Source organism: Myotis yumanensis, unplaced genomic scaffold, assembly GCF_028538775.1.
Source record: "Myotis yumanensis isolate MYYU_CA2020_CCGP unplaced genomic scaffold, mMyoYum1.0.hap1 SCAF_6, whole genome shotgun sequence".
NCBI classification, from domain to species: Eukaryota; Metazoa; Chordata; class Mammalia; order Chiroptera; family Vespertilionidae; genus Myotis; species Myotis yumanensis.
The window spans coordinates 59665562-59684531 of record NW_027223757.1 but is presented as its reverse complement, the minus strand read 5'-3'; the positions used below and the strand labels follow the sequence as shown (position 1 = coordinate 59684531).

General features: G+C 37.0%; 1 pseudogene; it reads right to left on the bottom strand.

Annotated features, from left to right (window-relative positions):
- Positions 1–12507: 12507 nt before the first annotated feature.
- Positions 12508–18970, bottom strand: part of LOC139012864 (zinc finger BED domain-containing protein 5-like) — a 38775-nt pseudogene continuing 32312 nt past the window's right edge.

Below are 18970 nucleotides of genomic sequence, written 5' to 3'. Positions count from 1 at the left end.
TGCCCGTACTTCTTATGAACCCTTACCTACTACCAGCTCTACTAAGTGTATGTTAACCACTCAATTTTATTTCATATTTCTCTGTTGGTGATTACTGTCTTTTAACTAGACAGAAATTTTAAATGACAGTTTTTAGTTCTAAAGAGATACTGCTTAATATTTTTATTAATGAAACTTAGATATTAGCATCTTGTACACTGGCATATATCCTTGAACCACGAGTTCGGAATCAGCATTTCATTGATATATTCTATATACTTCTTGCAGTGTTGTATATTATTACCACCTATAGCACCAACATTTGTCTAGTTCCTCATACTCTTCCAATAATAATTTTTAAATTATTATTAGATAGTAACTGCTCATATCATATTGCTCTGTTAGGTAAAGGACAAGATGATAAGTACAGTGTCTTGATGAGATTGCAGAATTCTACAAATACCTTATCTGCATTGGCTAGGCTGTATTACTACTGGAAGAAAAACTACTCCAAACATATGCTCTACTACCACGTCAATAACAGTGTCATAGGATGCAGTTGTCACTGTAGGTACTTGTAAACTAATGAGTGCTTACATAGTTTGACTGAGCAGTCCTACTAATTTTGAAGATTTACTTTCTATTATGTGTAACATTAACAGTATATGAGTCAAAAATAGATTCATATATAATTTTATAATCTAAGTCTGAAAAATAAATATGACAAACATGATGAATTAAAGGTTCAAATACTGAAAAACAAATATCAGACACATAGATAAATCTTTCCTCTACCATCTAGTTTTATTAAATAAATTTTGGTTGTGAGAAAAGATTAGGTATAAATGCCTACATAGTAAAATTAATGATACTAAATGTATTGAAGTACTCACTAAATCTTATGATCATATGGGTGAAGTATTTATTTATTGTTTTGTCCACTCAGTGAAATAAACAATAAATAGTAATATTAGACTACTATGTCACTAAATTAGAGATTTATATTTGAGGAAATATATTTGCATTTGGATTCAAAAATATCTTTGTAAATACATTTCTCCAACATTGTACATTCAGGTGTTCACTATTATAGGCCATATGTCTAAATAAACAAACAATAAAGGAAAGGCTGTAAGGTGTCTTCAATTAAAAGACTTTAATATAAAATTATAGCATAAATTTCTCAATGTAATATTTTTCAGAAAAATTATGGGCTTTATTTTACTGAAATGATATGTTTATCATTTTTAACTTATCATGGAAGGTTTTCCAGAGGTTTACTTAAAAAATAAAGTGTAAGAGAGCATGGAACAATGGGACACAGCCAAGATCTAGAAAGAAAATAGAATTTTTAACATGTTTCCATATATAATGCCCTTAAAATTGTGGTGCCTGCTTGATATCTACCAGAGACAAAACTCTATGAATTTTATATTCTTGATTTTTGTTTCCACTTTTAAAAATAAAACCCATCTGTCCTCCTTTGAGAATCAACCTCCCGACCCATTGCTCAATGCTTTCATCCAATAAAACACATGTATTTTAACTGGACTGTACAGTGCTATAGATGTCTAGTCTCAAATTATAATATATACTTGAAATTACAAGAAAAGAAGTTATTATATGTATAATCAAAACCCACTGACTCATAAGATTTTTTTTCACTACACATTACCTTAATTCAGTGTAATTTGTTGTTCTCTTGTCAACCTCGTCCTGATGAAACCATATTCTTATAAAGGCTAGCAAATAGTATTGGGGGAGGAGGAAATTGGGCAACCTTCTTCCCTCATTTCCCCGACACACTAAATTGTAAGCTAGTTTTGTTCCTCTTGGGAAAGTGTTCACCCTATTTACTTTTTAAAAGTCTTTATTACTTTCTTGAAAACATAAAATTTAAGTATTTTCCACTTATTCCTGGATTCTAAGGAGGTCAGTATTCCTGAGGGATTGTGATAATAGGATTAAACTGTGTTCACAAAGATAATACCAATCGATTACCAATTTTTGAAATCCTACAACACAAAAAAAGTTAAGAATAAAATACTCCTAAGCCAACCATAGCCTCTCATTGGTGATGCAGTGATCTTAATATACTTGAAGGTCATTGCCATTAGTATCACTTTTATACTTGAAGGTCATTGCCATTAGTATCACTTTTCACTTTATGCTATAATAGATTTATTAAGTACATAGCAGCCTGAATCTGTATAACTCCATAAAATATACTGGACATTAGATTTTTAAATAAATCTCTGATGACAGCTAATTTATGTAACAGTTGTCTCTAACTTATTTGAAAGAAAAAATACAATTTGGAGCTAGTTAGGTCTCAAATTCAAGATAAATGGGAACATGTTGAAGTGGAAAGCTTAAAGTCAAGTATCAAATTTGGAAAGATATGAGATACATGTTCAGTACGTTATAGTGGTTAGTATGTGCTATAGTATACAGTTATAGGCCTGAGTTCAATCCTCATGCCATCACTTACTAAGCATATGACCTTAGCAGGCTTTTCTCTTCCCAGTGCCTCAATGTCCTTATCTGTAAGGTGCAGGTAATAACACCTTCTTCATTTAGGTGGCTGTGAGGATTAAAATAACTGATGTGATCTTTGATTTCTCATTATTCTTATCCCTCACATCCAATTTATCCAGCTCCTATTTGTCTTTCTCTAAATATATTCCAAGACTTTTCATTTCTCTCAGTCCTCTCTGTGCCCCCTTCATTAAGGTCAGCATCATTTTACAGGTGCATTAACTGATCTTCCTGCATCCACACTTTTCCACCTCCAATCCATTCTCCCAAGTGATTTGTTTAAAACTTTTAATCAAAATATATCCTTCTCCCTTTTAAGAATTTCAATGGGCATTTCTCATTGCTCTTTAAGAAAAAAATTAGACTGTCTAACACAGCCAGCATTGCCCATCATAATTCAATACCTCCTAACCTGCCAACTCCATCCCCTACAAGTCTGCCCCTCATGTATCTGCCATACTCTTCTCAAACCCAGCAAGTCCTTTCCTATTACAGAATCATGAGATATGCTCTTCTCTGGGACTGTAATCCCTTCCTCATTACCCCTCTCCATTACATAAAAAAGGTGTTTATTTTAAAAGGTATTTTAAATTCACAATTAAAATATTTTTTATAATTCACAATTAAGCTTTGGCTATTTGAAAATATTAATGCTTATGCCCAAATTCTTAGGAATAAATGGCATCTAAGTGTTACTTTATTATAGTCTCTGTCCCTTGTAAACCTACAAACCCATGAGGCAAATGGGAACAAAAAAAAAACTAAGCTCAAAGCATGTACTGAACCTTGAACTTTCACTGTTTAACAAAGAAAGTGAACATGAAAATAAACCAACTAAATATTCAATTCATAAGACAGTTTAAAAACCTAAGATATAGGAATATAAAGAAAGCAAGAGAGGAGAAATAAAATCCTAAAGATTAAAATAAAATCAATGACTCAAAAAATAGATCTGATAAATAATCTAAATTTTATTTAAAACATGAAACAGCCCCGCAGGCGTGGCTCAGTGGTTGAACATCAACCTATGAACCAGGAGGTCACGGTTCAATTCCTGGTCAGGGCACATGCCCAGGTTGCAGGCTCGGTCCCTAGTAGGGGGCATGCAGGAGGCAGCTGATCAATGATTCTCCCTCACCATCGATGATTCTCTCTCTCTCTTCCTTCCTTTCACTGAAATCAATAAAAATATTTCTTAAAAAAAATAAAAAGACACACTTCAGCAAATTGGCTTTAGTTTTGTTTTGTAAAGAAAAAACACTGACATATAGTAGAAACAAGAATGGAAAACAATACATAAAATTGTGTTATTTTCTGACATAACAAGTAGACTCTGTGAAATCATGAAACAAGGCCCAGCAAGTATTTAAATAACTTGAAGATGAGACAACATAAATAAAGTACCATATGGATAACAATAAGTAGAGCTGGTTACATGTAAAAAACAAAACAGGATATTTCATTAACAAGGGAGCTAAATAAGGAGAAAGTTTCCAGAAGAAATGGACAATCAGTAAACCAATGCTACAGTGACACCAGGCAGAATGGATTCTACATAGATGGGAAGCCAGAGGGTCCCTTTCTTTAACACAGTTTCTGAAATGGATACCACTTAGGAAGTGACTGGTGCCCAAAATGTGCCAACAAAAGTCAGTTATTAAAATATACAGGGAAAGAAAAGGGCAAAAGAAGAAAGACTAAATAAAGATCAGAGAGGAAATAAACAACACATCTCCCCCCGCCCCCCCCCCCCAAAAAAAATACAAAAGATCAATAAAACCAAGAGCTGGTTCTTTGAAAGGATAAAGAAGATTGATGAATCTCTAGCCAGGCTCACCAAGAAACAAAGAGAGAGGACTTAAATAAACAAAATCTGAAATGAAAGAGGTGAAGTAACAACTGACCCTACAAACACACAAAGGATTGAAAAAAAAATACTAGGAACAACTCTACTCCAACAAACTGGACAACTTAGATAAAATGGACATATTCCTAGAAAAATACAATCTTCCAAAACTCAATCAGGAAGAATCAAAAAAAACCTGAATAGGCTGATAACTAACGATGAAATTGAAGCAGTAATCAAAAAAACTTCTAGCAAACAGAAGCCCCAATTCGAACAGCTTCACAGGGGAGTTTTACCAAAAATTCAGAAAAGAACTATAATCTACACTCCTCAGACTATTCCAAAAAATTCAAGAGGAAGGAACACTTGCAAGCTCATTCTAGAAGCCAGCATTACCCTAATCCCCAAACCATATAAAGATACTACAAAAAAAGAGAATTACAGACCAATATCCCTGATGAACATAGATGCTAAAATCCTCAACAAAATTCTAGCAAATCAGATCCAGCATTACATTAGAAAGATCATACACCATGAGCAAGTGGGATTTATTCTGGGGATGCAAGGCTGGTACAATATCCGCAAATCAATAAACATGATACATCACATAAACAAATTGAGAGACAAAAATCACATAATCATACCAATTAATGCAGAAAAAGTATTTGACAAAATCCAACATCCTTTCTTGATAAAAACTCTCAGCAAATTGGGAATAGAGGGATCATACCTCAACATAATAAAAGCCTTCTATGACAAACCCACAGCCAACATCATATTCAATGGGCAAAAACTAAAACTATTTCCCCTAAGAACAGGAACAAGACAGAGATGCCCACTTTCACCACTCCTGTTCCACATAGTACTCGAGGTGCTAGCCATAGCGATCAAACAAGAAGAAATGATAGGAATCCAAATTGGAAAAGAAATAAAACTATCATTATTCGCAGATGACATGATATTATACATAGAAAATCCTAAAGACTCCATAAAAAACTACTAGACTTAATAAATGAATTTGGCAATGTAGCAGGATATAAAATTAACATCCAGAAATATATGGCTTTTTTATACACCAACAATGAACTCACGGAAAGAGAAACTAAAAAAACAATCCCATTTACCATTGCAACAAAAAAAAAATTAAGATACCTAGGAATAAACTTAACTAAGGAGTAAAAGACCTGTACTCGGAAAATTATAGGATATTGAAAAAAGAGATAGAGGATAACAGACAAATGGAAAAATATACCGTGTTCATGGATTGGTAGAATCAACATCATTAAAATGTCTACTAACCAAATCAATATATAGATTCAATGCAATCCCCATTAAAATACAAACAGCATACTTCAGAGACCTATAACAAACTCTCCAAAAATTCATATGGAATAAAAAAAAAGACGAGGTACCATCTCACACCTGTCAGAATGGCTATCATCAACAAATCAACAAACAACAAGTACTGGCGAGGATGTGGAGAAAAAGAACCTCTTACACTGCAGGAATGCAGACTGGTGCAGCCACTGTGGAAAATAGTATGGAGTTTCCTCAAAAAATTAAAAATGGAACTCGCATCTGATCCAGTGATCCCACTTCTAGGAATATACCCCAAGAAACCAGAAACACCCATCTGAAAGGATATATGCACCCCTATGTTCATAGCAGCACAATTTACAATAACCACGATTTGGAAACAGCGTAAGTGCCCATCAGCAGATGAGTGGATTAGAAAACTGTGGTAGAGCTACACATTAGAATACTATGCTGCTATAAAAGAGAAGGAACTCTTAACATTTGCAACAGCATGGATGGACCTGGAAAGCATTACGCTAAGTGAAATAAGCCAGTCGGAGAAAGATAAATACCACATGATCTCACTCCTTGGTAGAGTATAATGAACAACATAAACTGATGAACAAAAACAGATCCAGAGACATAGAAGCATCGAACAGACCATCCAAGACTCAGAGGGAAGGTGGAGGGAGGGCAAGGGGGAAGAGATCAACCAAAGGACTTGTATGCATGCATATAAACATAACCCATAAACTCAGACAGTAGTGGGGTAAGGGTATGTGCTGAGGGGTGGGGGGGGGGGGGGGGGGGGGGGGAACGACCGGGGAGAGGTCAATGGGGGAAAAAGGAGACATATGTAATACTTTAAAGCAGTGGTTCTCAACCTTCCTAATGCCGCAACCCTTTAATACAGTTCCTCATGTTGTGGTGACCCCCAATTTCATTGTTACAAATTGAACATAAATTAAAGCATAGTAACTAATCACAAAAACAATATGTAATTATATATGTGTTTTCCAATGGTCTTAGGCGACCCCTGTGAAAGGGTCATTCGACCTTCAAAGGGGTCACGACCCACAGGTTGAGAACTGCTGCTTTAAACAATAAAGAATTAAAAAGAAGAAGAAGAAGAAGAAAGACTAAGAAGGAAAGAGAACAAAAACAATCCTGGTTTCCTTGGAAGAGCCATCATCACATTTTCACAGACCCATATCATTTTAGGACTGAGGAACCTCAGAGATCATTTTCCGAATCCCCCTTATTTTATACATGAGGAACATGTGCTCCTAGATGAGGAAGAAGAAACATCCCATGTCAAAGACAAAACTCCAGATTAACAGTATATAAATGGAGTCATTCTCAAGGCAGAGCAGCCTTTCCAGAGGAACTAACTATCTTGCTCATCTTGCTCCTTGAACCTTTGGACTGTTTGGATTAGGCTAAACCAACATGGTCTTCTAAAGAGCTGTTTGTAAAGCCAACAGGGAAGCAGACATCCAGACCACAAGGACTGATGATTATAGACAATTTATCTGAAGACAGACTCAATAACCAGTCATACACAGCTAAAGAGTAAGTCAGCTTGTTAGCACCAATAGGAATTTCTTCTATTCATATAATTATTCCTTTCCTTTTCTCATTAAAAACAAACAAACAAACAGAAAAAAAACAACAACACTGCCCTTATCCTGTAATCAGGACACTATTTGGGTTTCGGCCTGAATCTGTGCTGCCTGCCCGAACTGCAATTCTTTGATCCCAAATAAACACTATTGCTTCTCATTTTGGGTGTTTAATTTTAGATGAACAGTTTCATTACACGACATTATTTCCTGTTTACTCCAACAAAAGATACAAGATAATACTCCATAATCTTTCACTATTTTCTAAATTTCTTTATGATATTTTTTATTTCTGTATGTTTTAAGCAACATCTACATTGCAGAGGGGTGGGAGAAGAGGGGGGAAAAGAAAGCAATCTACAAACTCTGCTTGGTTCAATATCTACCTATTCCTCCCGAATCCATGCACTCAGGCACTGGAACAGAAACAGTCTGGCAAAGCGCTGTCCCATTGGGACATCAGCACATCCATCCTGATTCTTATTCAAATGTGTAAATCTTAAAGCCCCTGGAACAGAATGTGTTTCTTTCAATACAAGATCAAGCCACAATTTGAGGTTCTTTGTAATGTTCCCAATATCCTAGTCCCCAGGCCTCTAAGAGCACTTAAGGACACAAACCTGCCACTGGCAATGTTTCCAGTTCAATTACACTGAGTTTAGGAAGTAATTCAAAGAGTCTGAATAGGTTTCTTGATGAAAATAGTTAGGAAAATGATTGTGCCCTCATGCCTATCCAGCACATCTGGTAGGAAAGAATTGTCATTTTATTTGCATTCCATGAACAATTAAAAAAGTAATCTGCAGTTTAGGAAAAACAAAGAAATGTGAAACATCAGTTGACTGACTAAAACCTCCCCTATAAAAGAGTAATCCTGACTAAATTACTTTAAGGACATCTTTTAAAAGCTTCATTAATTGAGTTACTTGAAAAATTATGATTTACCTTGGTTTGATAATATCTTTGCACTAAGTAATTTTGCAGGAATTGAGGGTTGGAAGGAACTGTACCATAGAAAGAAGGGTTAAAAGACATAAAGAGGAAAAGGTTCACAAAAGATTGACAGTGAAAAGTGATCACCATAAGTCCTGGGGGAAGAGAGAGAGAGAGAGAGAGAGAGAGAGAGAGAGAGAGAGAGAGAGAGAGAGAGAACACGAGGACCAGACATGAGACAAACATAACAGAAAAGAAGATAACATGGAAGTGAAAGGAACCAAGCTTCCTCCTTTTCAGAGGAAAGTCACAGGTTGAGCAGAGGATCTGTGACTAATCCAGGCAGACAAGCATGCAGCAAAGTCTACTACATCATCATCATCGGTGTTTCCTACAGAACTGAACAGACTGGAGGTGCCGTCCTCAGCTAAAGAGCCTTAGAAGCTGCACTATTGAAGGGAAGGGCATCTATGGCAATGAACATAGGAGTCTGTAACCTGCTAAGTTCCAATATAGGGTACATTCTTATGTTCAATGCTGGACAGACGCTTTTACTTAATTTGAGACCCCTTTTCCATTAGTCTAGGAAAAACAATTATAAAATCTGTATACCACCATCCACCTACCTTCCAATCCCTTTGCAGACATTACCAATCAATCACAGTGATTGCTCCTGCCTGAGGTAGGGCTCAGCCTCATTGTATTCAATTGATAAGAGTTGGTATGAGAACCACAAAAATTGGTAAGAGTTGATATGAGAGCCAAAGAAATCGACTTCCACCTGTAAGCTATTCCATTACTTCTGAGATGCCTTACACAAAAATTAGTAATTGTACTCAGAACTACAAAAAATTAGTAATTAGTAATTACACTTAGATCTGCAAAACAAAAGTAGAACAGGAAGAGTTTAGGACTACAAAATCTTCTTTGAAATTGCTGAGTATTCTCAGAGTGAGAAGTTTTATTTTAAATTCAGGTTTTCTGTAATAAATACATAATTATATAGTGTTTAATAATCTTAAAAGTTCTGTCACATACATACAGATTTTTAAATTTGATTCTTATTGTAACCTTGTGTGATAGTGGGGGAAAGAATTAAACAAAAGCAAAAATGGCCAGAAGATACAAAACTGAAGCTTTTGTAATTTTGCTTTGAGGACTTTAAAAGGCAGAGAAGTATTAGTTTTCACAGTGCAGGAGGGGCTTGTTATTCCTCCTCTCAATTTAGTGCTAAACACTCTCTTCAACCTGATGTTTGTGGACCTGCCACATCCATGGATTTTCCTTGCATTTTTAACTCAGTATTTCTGAGGCTAAAAATAAAATTGAAATCACAATTGTTCCAATATCTGATGCCAAAATGTGATCCTAAAACATAAGCAATAAACAAGTTAATAAACTTGAATAATAATTCTACTTTCACACACTTTTTACTATCAAAAAAATCAGACATGCCCTAACTGGTTTGGCTCAGTGGATAGAGCATTGGCCTGCAGACTGAAGAGTCCCAGGTTCTATTCCAGTCAAGGGCGTGTAGTTTGGTTGTGGGCCCATCCCCAGTAGGGAGTGTGCAGGAGGCAGCTGATCGATGTTTCTCTCTCATCAATGTTTCTGACTCTCTATCCCTCTTACTTCCTCTCTGTAAAAAATCAATAAAATATATATATATTTTTAAAAACCATACACATTTTTCCTAGACCTAATACTGTTCAGTACAAGTGATCATAACTACAGGTGATTAACCCAGACCTTTTTTACCACAATTTAACATCAAAGACATTTTTCCCTCTAGTAAAAAAAAAAAAAAAAGTAAAATATTCTGAATAATCAATTACTGAGATGTTTTCAAAACTTGAGCCCCCTCCTCTGAGTCACCTAATATAGAGAACATATACCAATTGATCCCACTGGATTTCTTATAACTTGGATTTTAGTTTCTAATGTGAACTTATTGTCTGTATCTACAACTGTGATATCCTTTATTATTATGGCTCAAATTATGTAAGGTACAATAAGAAATAAAAGCCCTGAGTCAGCATTAACAAAATTCTAGTATAGAAAACTCCACAGATTCAATGTTCTCTCATTTTAAGATGTACTTTGTTCTAGGTACATATTTTCGTACACATCTTCTTGGAAATTTTTAATATGTATTTTTATTGATTTCAGAGAGGAAGAGAGAGGGAGAGAGAGATAGAAACATCAGTGATGAGAGAGAATCATTGATCGGCTGACTTCTGCACGTCCCATTCTGGGGGTCAGCCCACAACCTGGGCATGTGCCCTGACTGGGAATCCAACTGTGACCTCCTGGTTCATACATCGATGCTGAACTGAAGCAATGAAGCATAGTAACATTCATCTCGGGTAAAAACTGCTGTTTGAATTTTAACCCTCTGTTCTGGCTTCTGTACACCTGCTTGCTTAAACAATAGGGTAGTTACCTCAGTTTCCAGATTGAGACCTGGAAACGCACATAAATCACCCAGTATGTTGCCAGCCCACATCACACAGGCTATTCTCTTGTGTCTGAGGACCAGAATCACAAAATTGCTTTCCTTAACTCAGTGGCTCCGGAATACTTTCCGTTAACTCAGTGGCTCCAGAAACTGAAACTATAGATAACCTTTAGCGATTATTAACTTTGCTCAATTTTGCTTCTGTAAAACTGCTTTCGCAAAATAATTCCACATTCCAATGTCTAGCAGGATGTGGCTTTTGCCTTTATAAGATGACTACTGCCCTCACTCAGGCACTACAAGATTTAGAGAGCATCTGCCCCTTCATAGTCACTGGCTTTGAAATAAATGTGGCTCCTTAATTCGACTTCTTGAGGTGTCCTTGTGTGATTCACTGGGTACACTACAACACAACCACTGAGCCACGCTGGCCGGGCATTCTTGTATTTTTTTATTGTGAATTATTGTCAGCAAAAATGCTAATTCATGAAATCTAGCTTATACAAACACCAGTTATATTGATCTTACTCCACTCAAAGTGCCTACCTTATTTTTCTGTGTCTTCCACTTTACTACTTCCATCTTAGATTTGAGAGATTAATAACAAAGTTGAAAATACAGTTTCTGGTAAATGTTTCCATGTGACTGTGTCTTTTATTCCCAATCTGTTCAAGAGTAGAAAGCCTACAGCAAGGATGAGGATGTGACTATGCTATTGTTCAATCCCTAGTAAAAACAATTCAGAAATGTTTCCCTTTAAACACTATGTGATGGAGAAGGGGAAAATGTAGCCAGAGAAGTAAGCATTCTGTTAACTTGAGATGAAACTAAGGGAGAGAAAAAGGTGTTTTTATTCGTGAAAGTGGGTACTTGCTCAGTAAACACCATAAAAATTTAACAGTACTGTTTTCATCAGCCATCTGAGACATATTTATTCACTGATTTTGGAAATTAATTCCCTGGTAGGATAAATAAAGCATTGTTTTCCAAGATTTATTTATTTGCTAAGTTTTTCAAAACACCATGTAGCAACAAACTTTCTGTGTTTGCAAAACTGAGGAAAAACAGAGCTGGTAAAAATACATTAAATTTATGTACATGAGGCTTACACTTCTGGGTCCAACTCTCGCTACCCATATGACTTTGAGCAAGACTTTTAATCATTCTAAAATTCTGGTTTTTCATCTATAAATGCAAATTACACTCTTCTCTCTAAGCCAGTGGTTCTCAACCTTCCTAATGCCGCGACCCTTTAATACAGTTCCTCATGTTGTGGTGACCACCAACCATAAAATTATTTTCATCGCTACTTCATAACTGTAATTTTGCTACTGTTATGAATTGTAATGTAAATATCTGATATGTAGGATGTATTTTCATTGTTACAAATTAAACATAATTAGAAGGTAAGAAAAGATTGGGCCTGGCCAATGGTGGGTGGCTCAGTGGTTGAGCATTGACTTATGAACCAGGAGGTCATGGTTAAATTCCTGGTCAGGGCATATGCCGGGTTGCGGGCTCAATCCCCAGTGTGGGGCATGCGGAGGCAGCTGATCAATAATTCTCTGTCATCATTGATGTTTCTATCTCTCTCCCGTCTCCCTTCCTCTCTCTGAAATCAATAAAAATATATTAAAAACAAAAATTAAACATAATTAAAGCATAGAGATTAATCACAAAACCAATATGTAATTATATATTGTGAAATATTTATTTCTAATTACAAATAAATGAAATTTTGTCTTGAAGCATGGCGTAGCATGGGTAACAGTCTTAATATAACAACAGTAAACTACATTGCTACATTTTGCGACAGTATGCGTAAAAAGCCAACGTCAGTGGGAAGTTTGAGATTGCTTCTTTCTCACCAGATCAGAAATTCTCAGGGCAGTCTTTGCAAGAGCACAACGAAGATCATCTTCCACAACAAGTCTAGTTCTGTATTTAGACTTGATAACCAACAAGCTGGAAAACCCTGTTTCACAAAGCTATGTTGTTAGAAATGGAAGAAGAAGGCACAACACAGTCTCAGACAGAACAGGATATGACTGCAAACACTTGATCCAGAATTTTGTAACTGGCATTGTAGAGAAATCAGTTCTCGCTGCATCGTTGTTAACAAGTTCAATGAACTCTTCTTGTGTTGTCTCAGGAACATCTTCAACTTTGACTGTGAATGGGCTTCTGGCAAGTGCAAATGGGGTGTCAGGTAGATTTGGAAAGTAAGATGAAATTTTGTCTACAAGCATGTGAAAGTGTTCTTTCACAGGAAGTATCATCGTAATCCTTTTGTCTGGTTCAATGTCATGTTCCTCAAAGCAAGCAGATAAGGTAGGCAACATGTAAATTTTATTTTCATCCAATTTTTTTTGCCAAAGCTTAAGTTTCATTTGGAATGATCGGATCTTTTCAGACAAATCGAGGCATGTTGCATTTGGTCCTTGCAGTGATAAATTTAACTCATTCAAGATGGCAAAGATGTCAACCAAGTAAGCTATTTTTTGCAGTTCACTTTTATCGCTGAAAAGTGCTTCTACTGCTCTTGCTTTCTGATTAAAAAACGTTTTGAGTTCATCACGAAGCTCAAAAACACGTTTTAAAATTTTTCCTCTCGACAATCATCTCGCTTCAGTGTGAAATAGCAGAGCATTGTTCAGCGCATCCAACTCATTGCACAGTTGTGAAAACAGTCAACTGTTTAAAGTGCTCTCCTTTACAAAATTGACACAACTTATGACACTTTTCATTACTTCTTGTAACTCTTGTGGCAACATCTTCATTGCTAATATTTGCTGATGAATCATACAGTGAGTTCCGATGACTTTTGGTGACTCATTCAGTACCAAACGTTGAAATCCAGATCGACATCCTAGCATAGCTGGAGCACCATCTGTGCAAACACCACAAACCTTTCCCCAAGAGATCTTATGCTCTTTCAGAAATGAACCAACTGTGTCAAATACATCACGTGCAGTAGTTGTCGTTTCAAGAGGTGTGCAAAACAGAAACTCACCTTTAAAGTCACCATCATTAATATACCTCACATAAATCAGTAATTGTGAACAGTTTGCAACGTCTGTAGATTCATCAAGCTGAATACTAAATATTGGAAGTGGAGCAGATTTAATTTCCTGGATTACCTGATCAAGAATATCAGCAGACATGTCATCTATTCTTCTGCGGACAGTGTCATTAGATAAGGAAATTGCACTCAATTTCGTAACAAATTTGTCTCCAATCATAACTCGAACAATGTCTTTGGCCGCTGGCAACAGTAAATCCTCAGCAATGGTGTGAGGTTTCATAGTTCTGGCAATTCTGAGTGCCACGAAATATGAAGCTTCAACGGCTGCTACATTTTGTTTGTGGTACTTGCCACCAGTGTCAAGTCTGGCTTTCTTGAGTCCATCAGCTTTGCTTCTAAAATAGTTGGTATCCTTGCAGGCAAAGCTCATATGCTTGACATCAAAATGGCATTTTAGTTTGTTCGGCTTCATAGATTCGGCTGATAGAACTTCACAACAAATAACACATTGCGGTTTCTCAATTCCTGCTGTAATTATTAAGGTAAAACCATACTGTAAAAAATCCTCACTAGCCCTAACCGGTTTGGCTCAGTGGATAGAGCATAGGCCTGCGGACTGAAGGATCCCAGGTTCGATTCCGGTCAAGGGCATGTTCCTTGGTTGCAGGCACATCCCCAGTGGGGAGTGTGCAGGAGGCAGCTGGTCGATGTTTCTCTCTCATCGATGTTTCTGACTCTCTATCCCTCTCCCTTCCTCTCTGTAAAAAATCAATAAAATATATTGGAAAAAAAAATCCTCACTATGTTTTTTTTTTCTTAACGTTCTTCTCTACACGATCCATTGTCATGGGATGGTTTGCTAATGAAAATAATATACAACAATAGCTTTAATAATACAAAAGATGATACATGGCATAGTTTAGTCAATACAGTTCATTAAAGTTTCCTATGATTTACCATTCTCTGTGTTGTTTTTTTTACATACCTGTTACTATCACAAGGGGGCAGTATTCACATCAACCACAGCTGAATATAAAAAGACCAATCAGCATCCAGATTAAGTTCCCATGGTACAGATTTTTTTTTTGCAATAGCTGATGATTTTACAGTACATGATTTTACATTTAACTAGTAATTATAATTCATGAAGTGCCATTTTACCTCCAATACTGCTGCTTTCAACATAGTAGCTGCTTTTAACAGAGTAGCTGTTTTCAACACAGCAGCTGCTTTCTACACAGTAGCTGCTCTCTACACATGTGTGACTGGTCTGCATAAGTACATTATGGCACCAACCCTGTCACATACACCCGTATTTGTAAGGGGTGTATGTGATGGGGTTGGCGAGATGATGTCATCACACCGGGTACTCGTATGTGGGCGTATCTGCATGTGGAAGGATCCGCCTGGAGACAGATAGAGTAACAGTGTCTTGGTTCCTAAGACCATCAAAAATATGTGTTTTCCGACGGTCGTAGGCAACCCCTGTGAAAGGGTCATTCGATCCCCAAAGGGGTCGCGACCCACAGGCTGAGAACTGCTGCTCTAAGCCCAAGTATATGATTGCCCTTTGTCAATGGTAATCGGTGGAAACATGAGGAGAGCACAAGTACAGCAGTAGAACAATGATTTAAAAAGTAGATTCCTGCCCTGATTGGTTTGGCTCAGTGGATAGAGCGTCGGCCTGGGGATTGAAGGGTCCTGGGTTCAATTCCGGTCAAGGGCATGTACCTTGGTTGCGGGCACGTCCCCAGTGGAGGGTGTGCAGGAGGCAGCTGATCGATGTTCCTCTCTCATTGATATTTCTGACTCTGTCCTTTTCCCTTCCTCTCTGTAAAAAATCAATAAAATATATTTTTTAAAGAAATAAATAAAATAAAATAAAACAAAAAGTAGATCCCAGGTTCAAATTCATCCAATTAATATTTCTTCTAACCGTGTGCACAAAAAACTACAGGCTCAAGGCATCCCAGTCCTATTCACAAGAAAGCCTTGCTGCTGAGAGGAAAGCTTAAGGAGCAGGGTTTAGGAAGGTAAGGGTGAAATGAAGAGAAAAAATCTGTGCATTATTAGTTGACTTATTCTACACAAATTTCCATGCAGCCAATTCAAAAGCCCTTAACTTCAAATTTATATAATGTGCTCGTTCATCCTTCACAGATTCAAAATTCAAATCACAGCCTAAAGAGCTGAATAACATCTAATCACACATCAATGAAGAGGCTAAGTAACTGAGACTGTAGTTGAAGCTGAACACACTGTTCTTGAATGCCCTTTGTTCTGTGTGCCATTAGGGCCTGGTAGGATTCTCAGGAGCACAGCTGCCTGAGAACCATCACCTAACCTGACTGTGTTACGTGGGTTGGAGGCAACAGGAACCACAACTCTCCAGAGTGCTAGGTATATTTCCACAACTTGCTGGTATGAACAGTCATGGATAATAATTTGTACTCTTTGAACTATGATTCCTTTATTAATGGAGAAAAAAGAGCATTTGAATTCAACATTTCAGTATGTATGACCTAATTTTCCAGAATAGTGACAGGGCTGAAAGCCTTAGCCAAGTGACTAGGCAAACAATCCTCTACTCTGGGCCCCGGGATAATCCTCGAGTACAGATGACCCAAGATGGGCATTGTGGAACCCAAACTCAGTGATTTAACTTGACAAGAAAGCAACGAGTCTCAGTTCTCAGTGAACTGCCAGAGGCTTAATACCCAGGACCTGTGGCCAACTGCTAGCTTAGTCAGTGTACTATGAGAGAACTTTTGAGGTTGAAGTGACCATCATGACCCTTCTTCTGGTAGGGATTTCCCATGACCCTCTTGTGGCAGGATAGTAAGAAAGCTAAGAAAATTCCCAGGCAAGTGGAATGAGGAAACTGAGACAAGAAAATTAAACAAGGCCAAGCAGTCTGGGCTGCTTGCAGCCAGCATGTGAATCACAAGTCCTTATCTTCCCCAACCAAGGACAATTGAGAGCAAATGGTTTATACCTCTCCTCCCTAACTGGAGAATACTTAAATTATCTTGCTTGAGAAAACAGAGAACAAAGACCTGAGTAATGCCATCTGTGCCAGCTAAACCCAAGGACAAATATCCCTTGGGGGATGTTAGGCAGGAAAGATAGCTGCTAGGGCAGGAAGAGGGGAAGGAGGGAAGAAAGGGGAGTTTATCTCACCCAGGAAACAAAGAAGTCAGCCGTCTTAGGACTTGCCAAACAAGATGACCAGATGTATGTACAAACATTCCAAGATAAGCCACAACAACGTAGAAGGGGGCTTTGAAACTGATCAACTACCCAAGATATTCAGCAAAGGAGCTTTGAACCCTATAGGGGGAAGGGAATAAACCCCTCGGACCCACAGTGGGCAGGGCACTCAAACTAGCTGAGTTCCTCACTTGTGCTTTATGCCAACTGTATTCTTTTTTTAAATATATTTTTTATTGATTTCAGAGAGAAAGGGAGAGGGGGAGAGGGAGAGAAACATCAATGATAAGAGTGAATCATTGCTTGGTTGCCTCCTGCATGTCTCCTACTGGGGATCAAGCCCACAACCTGGGAATGTGCCCTGACCACTAAGCCACACCAATTGGGCCCAAGTGTATTCTGAATAAATCCACTTGATTTGCTTCAACGCTGCTGTCTGTCACTCATCTGAAATCTTTCTTACAAGATTGACAAGAGCTGAGGAGGGGACAGCCCTCGGACAGTCTGGTAACACTCTCACCGCCACTGGATACTAACACACTGACCTCCTAACAGTGATGTCCTTTCCTTTCTGATTTTGCTCTTTGGCTCTGACTTCAAGCTATAAGGACAATGGAAAATGGATTCTTCTGTCCGTGCATAATCCTCTTTATCTGATGGAGTATAACAAACATGTCAAACTCAAAGGCTAACACGGGCAAAATAAACAAGGTTTAAGTTTATGTGGGCCACATAAAAACAAAAGCTTCAATTTTCATAGAAACGTAGGTTTATTTCGATAGAGACATGCTGAATACAAAGGGCTGAAATAAATGAGCAATCATTAACATAAAATAATAGAACATTTTAATAAAAATTAATATTTTTTCTTGAACATGAACTTAGCAGACACTGAATAACTGCACAAATTAATAAGCATTATGCAAATAAAGCTATTTTTCTTGTTCTCTGAAAGCAAAATGTTTCCTGTTACGCACACCAAACAAGTCTGTAAAAGACTAATGACATGGCAATTGGCTGCTAAAATATTCGCTGCTAGTATTAGTGGAGAGAAATGGTGCTCTTGTGCATGAGGCGCATAAGGGAGATGAATGCAACACGATTATAGTAATCAATCATCAGCGAACGTTGTATTTTGTTATTAGTAATTATGTTATTAACTTACAAAATTTTTATTAAAACGTTTCTTACTTACCGTTATATTGGCTGGGCCACAAAAATATTCGTTGTGGGCCACATGCGGCCTGAGGGCTGCGAGTTTGACATGCTTGGAGTATAGTTTAACATGGTGGGAGAAAAGAAGAGCCAGAAAGTGAATATTATATTAGGAGATAGCTGTTAAAAACACAGCTTTGGAATCGAACTCTGGGGGTTCTAAATGCTGACCCTGAAGTTTGATAGTTTTATCTTGGGCAAATTACTTGGCATCTACATCTCATTTTCTTCACCTATAAAATGGAATTAAATAAATAAGAAATTAAATTGTTGAGATCAATCACTGGGTACATGTTTAACATGCTATGTACCCAAAAAATATTAGCTCTTATAGTATTATCAATATAGAAATATGGGATGTTGAGTATAAAGGCAATAGATTTTTTTTAGTGCAAAATGTAAAAGAAGCTTAAAATATTTATCCAGGAGATTTCTGATTTAAAAAGTCTTAACTATATATAAGAAAAGACAAACAAATGTACACTCATTAAACACATATTCTTTTCCAGACATTGTGTCAGTCCCTCATATGTTATCTCATTTCATTCTCAAAACAACCTTTCTTACTAACTGTTTGCAAGTATTGTGACTACAGGAAAGAAAACAAACCTAAGAGACTTTGTATCACTTGCACAAAACTATGCAGCTTACTTGAGGCAAAAATGAGATATAGGTGGGTCCAAATTCCAAATTCACATTTTCATCAAACCAACATGTCTGTCTCCACACTATATTCAGTGAACACTTTCCACCAAGAATTGTGTTAGTTTAGGTGAATCAATATGCCTGGTGTGAAGACAAAGCAGCTTAAGTTATTATGAAGCACTTATAACAATTGCAATAGTTTC